The sequence below is a fragment of the Oxyura jamaicensis genome, chromosome 9 (genome assembly GCF_011077185.1).
Source record: "Oxyura jamaicensis isolate SHBP4307 breed ruddy duck chromosome 9, BPBGC_Ojam_1.0, whole genome shotgun sequence".
NCBI lineage: Eukaryota > Metazoa > Chordata > Aves > Anseriformes > Anatidae > Oxyura > Oxyura jamaicensis.
Window position 1 is genome coordinate 17,483,216 of NC_048901.1, and position 13,445 is coordinate 17,496,660.

Consider the following 13,445-nt stretch of genomic DNA (forward strand, 5'->3'; position numbering starts at 1 on the left):
CCAGCCCCATCCAGCAGCAACCTAGCAGCCCCGTCTTGTCAGAGAGCATTCATGGCTGTGAGGAGATGCAGCCCCTTCTGCAAGGGCAAATGAAAACTGCCTGGGGAGCACAGAAAGGCCAAGTGCTGGGCATATCCCTCACTCGAGCTGCTCTCACGACCAGCTCTCCCTAGTACTAGGTGCCTGCAGTTGCTGTGATTTTGTGGTACAGCAGAGATACTCTTTGCCCTTCATCTGGCCACATGGAGAAGGAAGCTGGACTGGCCTCCTCCAAACCAGGCTTTTCATTTCCCTATCACTTCCCTTCCCCAATTGCTTTCATTTGTTTTACATAGGGCTGTTTCTCAGGCTGATTTTTCAAAAAAATTGTCTCAGGGGTTCTGCTCTGGCTCTTCAAAGCTCTGATGTACTTGGGATGCAACTCCTTTGCATGCAGAGAACTGTTTCTCTGTATACATTTATATAGTGCCCAGTTGCACAAGACCTTGATCGTAACTGGAGCCTTTCTGAAGCCCTGCCATACAAGCAATAACAAGAACATGAAGCTACAAACATGACCAGCACAAATGAGCAACACTGTGTGTGAGAGAGCACTCTGGGACAGCAGGAAGCAAAGAGCAAAAAGTGGATCCTGAGACATTTGCACTTGAACCAAGTTGATCTTCTCCTTTAGGCTAAAACTAATCCTCACTTTAGCTAAACCACAGCAAAAGTAAATAATTTCTGTAGACGCAACCATATATATTAAAATATAGTGATTCTTAGTAAGAAAAATAACTGGACTTCACAAGTTAATATATTTTGTGGCTGGTGATAATTTTATGTTAAATGATTAAGCTGTGTCTCAACCTCTGCTAAACTCATTATATCCTTTAAGTAGTTCAAATTTCCAGATAACCAGCAGCAGAACCAGGTAAGCAGGCAAAATTTGTATGGCTGGGAAAAATTGTATCTGTCACACAGGTCTGGTTCCCACACACTCTGGTTACATCATTACTTAGTCTGTTAACTAGGAAACCAATTAGGCCAGAGAGCTACCGTCAGGTGACCAAAACACGAAAATGCATAAGAAACCCTACCCGAAAGATGGGATTTCAGCAGAGGCCCTCAGATAGCTGACTCCTCTTCTACTGCAGTGCAATTTTCGTATTTCGTTTCACCCTTGCTTTCAGGCTGAGCTCTGAGGTCCCACAGATTGATGGTCGAAGCAGCCTTGTTTCTCTCCCCCAACAGGTGCATGGAGAAAACTGTTCCCTGCATCCAAAATTACACAAAATTATGTGATAATTTCTCTCATTTACTCAGGAAAATTTCCTTCTCCTTCGCAACTTTTAATTTATAGTGCATGAACAAGGCAATGGCGCCAGACCTGAACCCTGCACCAAATCCTCTGTGGGTAGCAGTATGTTTATCCTAAAGGAAAAGGGCGTGCGAGACCAGGGCACAGCTAAAGTTTCAGGGCATGAACTACTTCAACAACTATTATTTGTTTTCTGCAAATGGTGAAGGCTTCCCTCCATGCACGGAAGAAGCAACACAAAGGCAGCTGGGCTCAGCCTCAGGAGAGAAGTGTGCACAAGTGGAGGAGGCCAGCATGGGGCACCAGGAGGACGGATGAAAGCCAGATTCCTGTAAAGCACGTGTAAGAAGGGAGTATGCATAGATACATACATAAAAATAGCTACGCCTAGTCTTTATACTACATCATTGATCTAACAGTAGTATTATTATACATATGAAAAGTACAGCTTACAGGTCAATATTATCTTTTTAAATGCACATATAGGCATACACACATTATATGTAAATATATATGTATTGCAAACTACAAACAATGCGATGTTTTCTAGCTTGTACATCTATTCTTGATTCTGGCATCATTTGAAGAACTCAGTGACTTGCTAGCTTCTTGCTCATATCTATAGAAAACCTGCAGATACCTCCAATACCTTAGCTCCAGGCCAAGAGCTTTAACAAGCCTTGTGCTCTTTCTCTATATTCTTGTTCAGATATTTTTTTTCACATGGGACAATGACAAGTGGGGAAAGAGTTGATTAAAAACTCACCTCAAAAGCCTCCAGAAGAGGCTTCATGTACAAGGGGAGGCAGGTTGATGGCATGGCGGTCCTTACTTGTTTGAGGATTGTGCTCAGATGCTATCACTACTACCATTTGATCACTAGTACAATACCATCAGTTTAAAGATTTTTTTGCCTTGTTGTGGATCCCTTCATTTCTGATTCTCTTTGTTCTTCATTGTTTTTGGTAAATGATCATCAGAGGAAGTAAGCTAACCAGAAATACTTCCCTTCCTGATGATTTTGTTGAGCAGATGATTCGATCACTGTGCAGAGAAAAGCAAAGTAGTCTGTGCCGGACGCCTGCCAAGTTGGGGAACCAGGCTCTCGCATGTTTTCCAGCACAAGCACCTCATTATTAATTCATGCTTCAGGTCCTCTGTACATGCTGTTACTAATATTAGGTTTCAACAGAGTAATGAGCAACAGCAATAGACTATCTTCATATATTTTAAATAATGTTTGAAATACTAAATTTGAGTTTGGATTTTTAATTAGGGCCTGGGCAGGGTACTGACAATCTTCCTACTGTTTTGCAGCCAGCAAGCAAATAAGATAGGGATTGTTCTGATCAGAACACTGAAGGCCAGTCTGATTTAGGGGATGGATCTGAAATACAACACCAAACTTTAAAGCACGAGAGAAGTTTGGCTTTGGCTTCTGCAGCCAGACTTTGACTCATCCCTATATTAAGTGGGGACTTTTGATATGGGACTATAAGAAAAGTAAACAGTTTTCAGACCAGAACTCACGGATGCTATTTTTAACATACAAAACATGTGAGCTGCCCAGGGACTGTTTGACTCTCAAGGATGCCATTTTTATTAAATAAAGAGGATATGGGATAGTAAAGCACAGAGAAAAGAGGTTGTTGTGGTATAAATCTATATCAAGGATATAGACAGTAGATAAATAATTTTTATTTTATTATTATTATTATTATTATTTTTTAAAAAAAGGCAGGCAAGTCTGAAAAACCTACAGGGCTTCAAAGTCCTTTCCACTACTGTGCTTCAGACAGGAGCATAGGTCAGCATCCCTTCCTTGGTTGGATATACATATATTAAAGGACTCATTTAAAATTTGAGCTGGGCAGAGGACTAGTGCCATTTTTTCTGTAAGCATGCTGTGCACATTTCTGAATGCACTCTCTTTGAGAGGGAGTTCGCAATGAAGATTTCCCCGTTCTGGAACTCACTCCTCCCACTTGGTCTGTTGGAGCCTGAATACATTGACCTATGGGGCACATTGCAAAGCCTAACTATTTTCCCAGGATTTTTCTGAATGAATGACTTGAGTAGGTAGAGAGAAGAACATTACATTTGTACAGTACGTGGAGGGTTTTAATTAATAATGTTCCCATTTGAATGTCTATTGTATTTTTAAAAGTGCTTTGTACATTTGCCTAGAGCATCAGATAACTGCAGGTTGTTTGTTTTGCTTTGTTTCCAATTAAAAAATAAAATATCCCACACAAATATGGAATTACTGCAGTGGGGCTCCAAATCTTGTCTTCTTTTCATGAAAGCTGTGTCTAGCACAGTGGTTCCCGAACTGGACCGTGACTTCTTGATGCCAGCACCTAGCTAGCACCATTCAAAAGATGGCAAGTCTCAAGGAGTTGAAACTTCATATCAGTTGAAGAATTTGACACTGCTGGACATCAGTAGTATTGAACATATTTACCTATAGTCAGCGACATTAGAAAAGAGCCTGGGGACCTCAAGGAGTTTTTACCTAATTCCTTTCTGGATTTGGAAGTCCTCTTGAGAGGACCTACCAGCATAATCACCCTACCAGCATAATCATATTGACCACATTTTTTGTGATTTTCAGTTTGCTGATTGTTATTATTATTTTATTCATTTACACCTGGACCAGTGACAAATATATTAAGAAGACTGCTGAGGGTGCTGCCAGCAAATTGGAATAGTGTTGCACAACTTCCATTGTATTTAAGCTGTTTTCTTGATGAAAAGAATTGTTGTGCAAAGACAAGTAACCAACAGGTTTTTCCCACACACTGTGTTTGTCCTTTTTGTTTTAGTTTTCCTTTTGTACAGCTGCTGTTTCTGTGAATTACAGGAGAAAACCACCACCCTTCCTTAAAGCCTTAAAAAAAAACCTGCCACCTCTGCTTTTTCATTCCTTTCCAATGAGTAGGCTGTCAAAATTGATTTCTGATTAGTTACTGAAACGCGCAGTCCCTTTCTAGATTGTCATGTGGCCTTCCATCAGGTAAACTCAAATCTGTCTCCAGAATTTTAAAACAGACCAACTTTGAGAGACGTCATGGTCAACCACACTGTTTTTCTTCCTCTCTAAAAACCTTTTCCCCTTATATGAGGATGTACATAGGTCAGTCACAAGAAGAGGGCTGTATTTAGCTTAAGCCAGGCTAAAACTCCACTCTCCAGAAGAAAAAGTGTGATGAGATGCGTTACTCCATTAACTAATCACTTGCAGATACAATGACCAGCATCTCATTGTATTTCTATAATTTTATTTACATGATGCAGGTTCTTCCGAATTAAAGGCCCTTTAATTTTCCATTGCTTTTGCAGTCTGTGGAATCCCAAGAATGTTTTGATTGGAAAAATACCACACCATACTTTTCAGCAGGAGTGGTGGCAAGTGCAAACACACATATATGAGAGGAATAAACATTTTTAGATCTAAAAGCACTTTCTATACAAAAAATGTTTAAAAACCTGATTCACAACAAACTGCTTTCAGGCCTTTAAGAATTATATACAAAGGAATGATGCTCAATCACTTATTTAAAGCATGAAACACTTCATATAGTTGTTATGCTTGCTGCTTCTGGCAAAGAAATGCCACTAAGCCAAACAACAGTTTATTGCAATTGCCATTCCCCTAAGGGTCCCCCTTTCAAACCACTTATCTGAATACATGCTATGGTGGAGTGTATTATTAATGTATTATTGATTCCATCCTGCAATTAGAAATTTGTACGGAAAGACCAGGAGATGTGGTGGGCAACTCCTGCTCTTCACTGATTATGTTAGTGTGATGAAGTCTAGGAGACAGCCTTATGGCTGCTCTGGGGAATAACAGAAGGAATAACAGAGTCTACAACATGCAGATAACACCATGTAGACTCCCCTCTGAAATACGCCACACAGCTAGCGATAATCCAATACAGACAAATACCTTACTCCCAACACTAGAAAAATACAAGTGGGAAATGCCATGGGTGCCATGGGTGTTTGGCACAATCAAATGCAGATCGTTATTCTCCAACTAAGTTGGACTGTGGTTTTAGTGCTCCCAGTTCCACAGTACCCATGGATACCCTGGGAGCAACCGTGGCTTGAAATGTCCATTTCCATCTCATCAGGCTGCGAGGTGGCTAGATTTCTATCATATTACTATGAGCTGCACAAATGCTGCTTCCAGATTCAGCTGCTGCAAAATATTTTACATGAGTCTGAACAAAGAGGTTCCAGCTGGTCCAGGCTGAAGCAACATGTTTGCTTCCTTCTCTCTTTCATCTCTAAGCTCATTCATGCTGAGAGCGGATATAATTGCTCTCTATAAATACATTCAGGTTAGGCACTAAAGCGAGAGAAAAGATACTTAAGCAAATGGACATAGATGACACAAGGACAAATGATTACTAATGAGCAATGAATAAATTTCAACCCAGAAATTAAAGTTTCTGATCACAGGAAGACTGAAGTTTGGAAACAGCCTCCCATTAAAACTAGAAAGAAAAATCAGAATTTTCCCATGGAGCTTAATAAATATATAGAGTACAAGATATTGTTGCTTACAACAGCAGAGGAATGTATTTGGTAATCTAGGAGATCCCTCCTACTCCTATGCAAATAGTGAACACAGAATCTAAACCATGTAATTTATATCAGTCTTCTATTTTATTTTTATTCCAGGCCCTTTGGAAACCAAAATTTGTACTTGCAACCAAAGATGCTCTTGTGAAATCTCTGACAAGTTCTTGACCAACTTTTAGATCCAACACCTAATTATTTTCCTTTCTGATTTGCCAGCTATCTACCACCTGAGCAGATCAACGTCATGTCTTGTCCTCCTCAATTTCCATGACTATCTGTGAAGGACTTTGCCTGCCTTTTGCCCCAGTGGTAGAGAACCATGTGTTCTATTCTGATCCTTGTCTTGTGTCTCCTTATGCCTAACCTGCAAATGTTCCCCTGCGCAGCTAACAATCATTCTATTCCAAAGTACCCCGTCTTCATTCTCTGTGATGGAGAATGATGCATTGCATAGCCTGGTAAATACTCGACATAGCAAATAAGGACTAAATCACCCCAGGCCCTGCCAGGGGCTTCCCTATGGTGAATATGGCCACTGTCTCAAAGGCTTGTTGCCAAATTAATAGCAACCAGAGGCTGTGGGGGTGACATTAGGAATCCAAGCCAGGAAGGGGAGAACAGGTTACACCACTCATTTGTGCTCTACACAACCTGACTTTCTGAGTTTAAAGCCTCCCAGTCTTCTCTGGAGACCTCACTATGAAAGGTCTAGAAGGCAGCTCTGCCTCAAAGCTCTGGCCAAACCACAGTAATATCACACCTGCACAGCACAAAACCCTTAACCTAATATTTTTCTTGCTTTCCATATGGCATAAGAAGGAGGAAGAAATGGAAAACCTATTAAATATAACCAGGTATTGGTCTTCGTAATACTTTTCCCGGTATACCAAAAGCAGTTTAGTGCTCAGAGGCATGTGACACCCAGTTCACCATAAGAGGTCTGCCACTCTGCCAACAGGATTCAGAGACTCCTTCAGAGCTCTTTTCCTTTCCCATGATAGCCCTTAGGTAAATGCTTGCAGGAAATTCATATACTTGTGAGATGGTGGAGTTGCTGCTTCACAAGCCCTAACAAACGTAAACACTTCTGTTTCAGCACATCTGCCATTGCAATACCTACAGCTTTTCCAGAACCAAAGGATTAACTTTATTGTGCATTTGCTCAGCAGATCTGGTAACACAATATTGTACTTCTAAGCGGACAGATTACTCACAAGTTTCTGGATGCTACATCTTTAGAAACTCAACCTACTTAAAGATAAGTGTTGAATCTGGTAATCCCAGAAACATCCAACTGATGTAAAAACCAGTTATACCAAGGGCCAGCTGGATGCTATTTTTCCTCAGGTTATTTGGATATTCCAAAAGAAATGGTTTTATTATTATTTTTTTGCACTTTAATATTAAACAGATGCAGCTTGTTTGTAGACTGCTGTGAGATTTTTTCTTTAGATTTATAAAATTAAAAAATAAAGGATGTGGGGAGCTAGGGGTTTGTTTGGTATTACTTTACTGTAAAAGGAAAATAGAGACATTATATAAATATAGATAAATTACATGTTTTTTTATGGTATATGTATTAAATGGCATTTTATACACATGTAGAGAGAACCTTGTTCAACACTTACACTTTTAGAAACCAGGAGTAATGCCACAGACATCAATTAAGCTATTTCATTTTTGGTAAGTGTAGACTCAAATCTAGAAAACACATATTTGCATGTGTGTTTCTGTGTGCAGCTATACCTTACAGAAGGAGACATAATCAGAGACAGGATGCAAGCAGATTCTACATTTGTGTGGGCTGAGCATATCAGACACACTTCAGTAAATACTAAGGCACTTACAGAAGCATTGTCCTGGAAAGTCAGGTGCCATCTTAATTTCTGGCTTACTTTTCAGGACAGACATCATCCTGTCCCAGCCTAGAGACCAGTCATGAGAAGTGCTGAGCTCTCACAATTTCCACCTGACCCTGCTGCAGCTGAGAGCTCTGCACTCCTGCACATCAGCCCTGCTGCTAGCAGGCCTTAGTACTAGCAAGGCCTTAGGAGACTAAAAATAAACATACATTTGTATAAAAGGAAGCAAAACGTGATTGACAACCCTCAGAGCAATTTGCCTGCTAATCAGTTACAAAGCTTCTCCCATAACTGTGATCTCCGCATTCAGCTGACCTCTTCTATGGAGTGTTTTGCTCTTTGACCTAAGCAGAACCCAAGCCTCCAAGTGATTTTCTTTAACCAGACCGTGTACGGTATATGACTGATTTCACTGCACTTTATAGACATGAGACGGTGTAATTGCAAAAGCTTGGTGAAAAACTGTTTCCCTGAAGAAGATGCACAATTAGGATGTCCACTCAGCTGAATGCGTTCCTTTCCTTACAACCAAGAGAGACTGGCCAAACTGATGAGCTATTTAAGTGTTTTGTGAATAGGCATCCTTGAGATGTGAAATATTTAATTACAGGAGTATTGTTATGGCTGCTGACTATTAATTTCACTCTGCCTCCAGTTACTCTATTTTATTAGAATGTGACGATTTCTTCTCAATCAGATTTATAAAGCATCTTGTATTATAAAACCTTACATTCAGGTGGTGATAACTTTTTGAAACATTAATTTTGTACGAGCTGATAAATGCTATGCTGGCTTCCCGTTAAAAAACAGAACTATTATTATTGTTGTGAAAATTCAAAGAAAGATTTTTAACATTACTGAGTAAATGACAAAAGTACAGTTTCCAAACTACAAAAAACAAATTTTGACCATAGTTCTTACAAAAAGACTGTATCCAACATGGATCCATTCCACTTTAGCATGGAAATACTCTTAGCTGAGGGAATAGCACTTAGTCTTCCTGTACAGGAAAGTGGTTTTATTTGCCTGAGTTCTTTGAGTTTGAAAATCCAACTTCTAAACGTGATAGGTACACACTTAAACTGCACTTCAGAGTCCACATTACCAACATGCTGAGCACCCTCCCTAGGGGCTTTAACAGGATTGAGACAGCTCAATACTTCTCAGAAGTATGGACCCTCACTCACCCATGCAGTCGTGGGAGAGGAACTTCTACTTGCTGTATCAGAAGCCTTAACCAGACGGCATACGGTGAGCGCAACCCATAACATTTTAAAGTTTTTAATAAAATACATACATATGCATTAACTTCTGTGTCATGATATCACTTGGGAAGATTGTGGTGTTTTTTCCTCTCCAGCATAGCACTGGATCTGTTTGTATTCTGTGGTGTTTTCTGCTTTTGTTCTGTTTAATGTATGCAATAAAGAGACCTATACAGCCAACATTTGAATGATTAACTATTGTAACAGTAAAATCAGTATATGTAACAATGACAGGTTGAAGGAATGTATCGTTTGTGTGCAATACTTTAATTCTATAATCTCACACACTCAAGCTTTTGGATGGACAAGAAGGCCGATTACTTATATTACCAGTTATATATATATATATATTTAATGTATATATCACATTCTTGTAAGTTTACTAGCAGAATAATGAATTTTAAAAGCTCGGCTTTCTTCCTTACCTCTGCCGGTCCTCTTAAGAGGACACCATGGAATCCCAGTTGCCTGTGGACCCAGATTGAAAACTATTAATTTATATGCTTAAAATTAAGCGGTGTTTGGAGGTTTCCTGAATCAGCATATTTAGGCATACATTAGATATTTGATGAAATTCATAATAATTTTTTTAATAACTTCTTTGATGAGTGTAAATTTATTACTTGGCTCTACTTCAGTTCAGTACACTTTGCTTGGGTAATGTGTGCTTTGAGATTATTTTCATTTTACCACACTGGTAATGGGCACTAATCATGTTTTATCTTGTAGGTAAATAGCTATGGTATTGCGCAGAGCTGTTTGATCAGGATAGGATGATTTAAGAGGATGGTTATGCCTTTATTTGTCTCATAATCCTGCTTAACGTCTGTATGAATCATTATAGTAAGGTGCATTTTAATAATAGCTTCCACATATACACTTACATATGCAAAAGCTAAAATATTAGCTCCCTTTTTTTCCATAGATTTTCAGTGTTACTGTATTTTTCCATCAAAGCAAAAACCCTTGAAAATATTTCACTGACTATATATTTTTCCTTCCTCCATTCAATTTTGTCTTGTTCCATGAGTGATATCACCCATGATTTGTTACATGAGTTGAAAATCATGTGCCTTTTGATCCTTAAGCCCTCATGTGACAGAAAGGCCACATTTTTAAGCTTCCTTCTGACAATATTGGTAGGGAAAGCTCTTAAAAATGGAAAGGCATCTTGAAAACAGCAAATCATCAGGCCCATTTCAGATCTTGTGACGGAACAGATCAAACAGTCTCTTTGCGCACACAATGTCTGTACAGGCTGTTCCTGCACCCTGGCTGTGTCTCCTTTGAAAATGTTGGGTGCTGGAGAAGGGAGGTGGTTACGTCTTAAGAGAGCATTGCACCAGTCCATCCCAGTTTGATGCTGTAATCTTGTATTTCCTTCTATGTTTCCCTATCTTGGTTCTTCCACAAATTCCCCAGACAAAATTCACTCCCATGTAGTACAACTGCTTATTCCTTGTGGCTTGGTGAAATTCAAGCATTTTATTTTGCAACAGGCTGGTCAGAATTTGGTTTACCAGACTTTACGTGGAAACAGGCATTATGAAGCCAAGACTTTCTTCTCTTTACTGCATCAGGAGCTAAAAACTGTAAAGCTCTATCAAGGCAATAATACTGTGTCTTCACTTGATGCCAGTTTTTATGGCCTCTTTGCTGGCTTTTTGCCATGACAGATTGCACAGAGCGGCACTTCTCAGCAGACCGCATACACACAGTTGCACAACCTTCCCACAACCCTACTACTCCATATTGTAAGCATCTCTCTTCATCATTTCAGTCACCTTTGCACCTTCTCTTTATTTGGTTTGAATGTGCTAATCTTGAAATTGAAAGCTCTCAAGAATTAGTTTGACATTGTAGCAAACTTGAATGAGAAAGTTCAAAAGAAAGAGAGAGAGAGAGAAGGAGAGTCATGACTAAGAAAGAAGAGGTATATAATGGAAGTGTGTACCTTGAACATGATGCGAACTCACATGTGCCTTGCACATGAACCGCCTGCTATGCCTGTCGGCCTACAAGTCTTGCCTCGACATTACTGCATGGAGACTAATAGATGACCCACGTTATTTCTAGGCAAGAACCATAGCAAGACAGATAAAGTACCAGAATAACACAATTATTAGTCCTGGAGTGCTCTGACTAGACAAAACATGACCTCCTTTGGAAGGGTTGGGCTGTCCATGCAGTGATTTGGATCCGTCCTCTGTTAATCCAGCATTTCAGTAGTGTGTTTGGTGCCCTCCCATTTTATGTTTGATACAGACCTGCTTAAAACAGCAGCTGCATTTAAAAATAAATCTCAGGTTTTAGTTAAGTACATAAAAGCATGTTTCAGGCCAAAATCCTGAACACAGAAGTTAAATGAATTTTATCTGTTGACTTATGTGGGATAGGATTTTATCTTAGATAATTTAATGTACATAAACTCTTTCAAAACCTGGGGCTTTTCACTTGCCCACTGGAGTTTACTTTGCAAGTCTTGCCTACTGCTGCCAGCAAAGAGATTGTTTTTTGGTATTTCACAACAACTATATTACAGCATTTTAGTGAATAACTGAAAAGAACATTAGATAACTGATAATAAAAGCTGGTGCTTGCATAGTACGAAGGTTTTCATCTGCCATAAGAGGCTTCAAGAAAGAAATATGCCATAATCAAAGACCTTGGTAAAAGGGATCAATAGAAAGAAATACATTCATCCAAAAGTATGAAAAATAAATGGACTCCCCCAAATTTTAATTCCCATACCTCCTTACAAATTTGAAATATTTAATGAGAGGTCAGGGAAAGTTTTTAACACATCCAATACCCCAGTCTTGTCAGCCTAAACATGATTTCAGTTGTACAAATTTCACTCACCTTAACAGGAAGAGACTCCAAAAAATCCTGTTGTATTGACTTAAGAGGCAGCCCCTTTTAATTTTCAGACATTTGAAAAAAAGATACCGAGTCATGCATCAGATCACAAAGAGGGTTTCTCTTTCACAGCTGAAGGCCAAAAGTTTCTGGCTCTTGAAAGTATATCTGATTAGTAGATCTAGACCCTAAATGATTTATAAGACACTTTCTCACCACAAATGCTACTGTAAAAATTGTATTAGACACCAAAGATGGTTTGAGAACAGATTAGATTTTACCTCCATGAAGCTATCTTAAAAGATCAATTTATACCCATGAAGGTGTGTGAGTCATTGTAGGTGACAACCACACCATATAATACAATGAGTTCATTCCTGAATGATACTCATTATCTTCTTTTCTGGAGAAACTCCCAAGGTACTGGTCAGATTTCTCAAGTTTTAAGGTACATCTTTCTCAGTTCTGTTATTGTTTACAATTCAGCTGAAGTGAACATAACTGTTTTTCTTCTGTTTGATGATACACCCAGTGGAAACCAACATACACGACCCTTTTCAATCACATCAGGAATATTACTGCTTTCTGATTTTTATTAATTTTAATAGAACATTAGTCATTTTTAGAATAATTTTAGTTAAAAAGGGGGGGGAGGGGGAGGGGGGCAGCTCTGTGTTTAATTAAGGCACTATTTACAATGAATGAACCAAGTAAGAACCAAATTATTTTCTCAGGTGTATGTACAGTACCACAGTGATATCAAATAATCCGTGAAAAACTTCCACTGGCTCAATCCAGATGTTCGGCATCCATATGACAGCTGACTTTGTGGGAGTTGGTGAGTGAAAACCTGACTCTGTTGACCTCAACAGCAAAGAATTTTACTCAATAGTACTAAATGACTAGGCTGAATATTAGAAAACTGATTTACTGACATGTATTTTAAACTTTCAAAATAAATGGATAAATGACACCTCTTCTCTGTTTAAATGACCCAGTCAATGTTGATTGCAGGCTTTAAATAAGAAGTGTCGTGCACGGATGGATATTATTAAAGCCATGTCTGCCTGCAAAGCGATTGAATTGTTCACATACTCCAGCCAAATTAGTTTAGCTTGTCTTAGCATCACTTCTTAAATATTTTCTAATGTTTTTAAACACACATTCAAAAGTGAAGAAAATAAATGACTTTCAATGGTTTATTTTTATTTATTTCATTGATAACTAGGTGATTGTTTATGGCTACATCCTACTTCTCCCACATTCTTTGCCAATTCACGATTGTTAGCTGCATTATTTTTTTCTATGCAGATGATGCTGTTTTTCAACAAACTAAATGAAAACTCATTTATCTGCATTGACATAGCAAGCAATTTCTAAGAGAATAGCTTTCTTGTTTTGCCTCAAACTGCCCCGGGACTTGGGAGATGACACTTGTGATCTTTCTCATTTACTGATTATTAAGCTTGATAAGGAAAGAAAAAAACCTTTTAATGAGGTGAAACAACAATCCCTTCTTGAACTACTGGCTCATATTGCTAATGCATATATATATATATATATACA

General features: G+C 38.8%; 1 long non-coding RNA gene across 5 annotated transcripts in view; it reads right to left on the minus strand.

Annotated features, from left to right (window-relative positions):
* LOC118171684 overlaps positions 1-13,445 on the minus strand; it is a 329,665-nt gene that overhangs the window by 64,126 nt on the left and 252,094 nt on the right. For all 5 annotated transcript variants that reach the window (XR_004753319.1, XR_004753318.1, XR_004753316.1 and 2 more), the window contains one exon: positions 1,080-1,254. This is a non-coding gene — a long non-coding RNA (uncharacterized LOC118171684). The remainder of the gene's footprint in view (positions 1-1,079; positions 1,255-13,445) is intronic.